Raw genomic sequence first — 3,275 nt, forward strand, 5'->3', positions numbered from 1 at the left:
TTTTGTTGTCTTGACGCTTATAATGAATTTGGTATCTAAAACTTGCGTTAGAAAATGACTTAATGTTATTAGAAAGAGAGTTGTGGTAATTGATTAGTCGGCTTGCCTAGTAATGTGATAGGCGCCATCATGACCGATATTTGGGGTCGTGACAAGTTGGTATCAGAGCCAGGTTACATAGGTCTCGCGAGTCATGAGCCGGTTTAGTAGAGTCTCGCGGATCTGTACGGAGACATCTGTATTTATCCTCGAGAGGCTATAGAACCTTTAGGAAAATTCTTCATATTCTTGAAATTCTTATTGTGTGAACTTGTTGATCTGAATACTAAACTTCTATTATTCCTTTCTCTCGCAGATGGTGAGGACACGAGCTACCGGGAGGGGTGGACGACCATCAGTTCCACTAGTTGGGGCCACCAGAGGTCGAGGACGCGGTCGAGGCCGTGGTAGGGGCAGAGCAGCTAGGGCAGCACCTACAGATCCACCTAGTGCCCCAGTTCAGGATCAGGTCCCAGTTGTGGACGCTACAACAACACCAACTCAAGCACTAGCTGTGCCCATTGTGATTCCAGGCCTTCAGGAGGCTTTAGCTCAGATCTTATCAGTGTGTACCGATTTGGCTCAGGCGGTTTCAGTTACTACGACCGCAACTACTTCTCAGGCCGTGGGAGGCACCCAAACTCCCGTTGCTTGCACACCTGAGCAGGTTGTACCAGGACTCCAGACACCGGGGGCACCTCCAGCCCAACCGGTTGCACCAGCTCAGGAGTTTGTAGTACCAGTTATGTCGGAAGACGAATAGCGTCGACTTGAGATGTTTGGCAAACTCCAACCCCCAACATTCAGTGGTGCAGAGGGTAATGATGCCCAAGGTTTCTTGGATAAGTGCCAGAGGATGCTTCATTCAGCAGGGATTCTTGAGACCAGCGGTGTGGCATTTACTACCTTTCAGTTTTCTGGGGCTGCCTTCACTTGGTAGGAGGCGTATGAGAGGCGTAGGCCTGTTGGTGCAGCGCCCCTTACTTGGAAGCAATTCTCTGTTCTCTTCCTAGAGAAGTATGTACCACAGTCGTGCCGAGAGGAGCTGCACAGTCAATTTGAGCAGCTGCGTCAGGGGTAGATGACAGTGACATAGTATGAGATGCGGTTCTCTGAGTTAGCCCGTCATGTAGTTTGGATGGTTCCCACAGATCGAGAGAGGATCATGAGGTTTGTTGATGGCCTCACGTACCAGCTTCAGATTCTCATGACTAGGGAGAGGGTGACAGGTGATACCTTCGAGGAGGTTGTTGATATCGCCTTTGAGATTGAGTCAGTTCGCCGACAGTAGTGAGAGGAGAGGAAGGCCAAGAGGCCTCGAGGATCTGGTAGCTTTAGCAGTGCTCCTTCGAGGGATCAGTTCCAGCAGGGCAGAGGCCGTTATTTTAGGCAGGCCCATTCAGCTCGCCCAGGTTACCGTGGAGCATCATCGGGTCATGGCTTTCACAGTTCTCATCAGGGCCACTCATCACTTAGTGCCCTTCTAGCTCAGAGCTCGTCTTGTGCTCCATCAGTCCAAGGTTCTTCCATGCCGGGCCCTTCTACTAGTCATTCCAGTGCCAGGGGTTCCCTTCAATCCCTATCTCCAGCACCGGGGAGTTGTTATGAGTGTGGAGAGTTTGGGAATATGAGGAGGCAGTGTCCTCGTCTTCGTGATGGTCAGTCTCAGCAGAGGGATCAGCCCTCGACTTCTGCTCCAGTTACTTCACCACCCGCCCAACCAGCTAGGGGTGGAGGTCAATCAGCTAGGGGCCGCCCTAGAGGGGGAGGTCAATCAGATAGGGGTCAGGCTCATTTCTATGACCTCCCAGGTAAATCAGATGTTGCTACTTTAGATGCCGTGATTTTAGGTATTATTTCAGTCTGCCACATAGATGCCTCTGTATTATTTGATCCCGGTTCCACCTTTTATTATGTGTCATCATACTTTGCCTATTATCTGGATATGCCCCATGAGTTTCTTGTTTCACCTGTTCATGTATCTACTCCGGTGGGCGATACTGTTGTTGTAGACCATGTGTATCGGCCGTTTGTGGTGACTATTAGGGGTCTAGAGATCCAAGTGGATCTTTTACTATTATGTATGGTGGATTTTGATATCATTTTGGGAATGGATTGGCTATCTCCGTGTCGTGCTATTCTGGACTATCATGCTAAGACAGTCACATTGGCTATACCGGGTGTGCCACGAATTGAGTGGCGATGCTTGACCGATTATGTTCCCAGTAGAGTGATCTCATTCTTGAAAACCCAGCGTATGGTTGGGAAGGGTTATCTTTAGTATCTAGCCTTTGTGAGAGATGTCGGAGATGAGACTCCCAGTATTGATTCTGTTTCAGTTGTGAGGGATTTTTCTGATGTGTTTCCTGCAGACCTGCCGGGCATGTCACCGGACAGGGACATTGATTTTGGTATTGACCTGGTGCCGAGCACTCAACCCATTTCTATTCCGCCGTATCGTATGGCACCAACGTAGTTGAAAGAATTAAAAGAAAAGCTGCAGGAGCTCCTTGATAAGGGGTTCATTCGGCCTAGTATGTCGTCTTAGGGTGCGTCGATTCTATTTGTGAAGAAGAAGGATGACACTATGAGGATGTGCATTGATTATAGGCAATTGAACAAAGTAACAATTAAGAATAAGTATCCTTTACCTCGCATCGATGATTTATTCGACCAACTTTAGGGAGCGAGAGTGTTCTCAAAGATTGATCTCCATTCAGGTTATCACAAGTTGAAGATCAGGGACTCGGATATTTTTAAGACAGCTTTCAGGACCCGGTACGGTCATTATGAGTTCTTGGTGTTGTTTTTCGGGCTGACAATGCCCCAACAACATTCATGCATTTGATGAACATCATGTTCCAGCCTTATCTTGACTCGTTTGTCATAGTCCTTATTGATGATATTCCGGTGTATTCGTGTAGTCAAGAGGAACATGCGAAACATTTGAGAGTTGTGTTACAGAGATTGTGGGAGGAGAAAATTTATGCAAAATTCTCCAAGTGTGAGTTTTGGCTTAGTTCAATGGCTTTCTTGGGGCACGCGGTGTCCAACGAGGGTATTCATGTTGATCCGAAGAAGATAGAGGCGGTTTAGAGTTGGCCCAGACCGTCCTCAGCTATAGAGATTTGCAACATTCTTGGCTTGGCAGGCTACTATCATCGGTTTGTTCAGGGATTATCATCTATCTCATCGCCCTTGACCAAATTAACTCAGAAGGGTGCTTTATTTGTATG

The sequence above is a fragment of the Nicotiana sylvestris genome, chromosome 10 (genome assembly GCF_000393655.2).
Source record: "Nicotiana sylvestris chromosome 10, ASM39365v2, whole genome shotgun sequence".
Classification (NCBI taxonomy): Eukaryota; Viridiplantae; Streptophyta; class Magnoliopsida; order Solanales; family Solanaceae; genus Nicotiana; species Nicotiana sylvestris.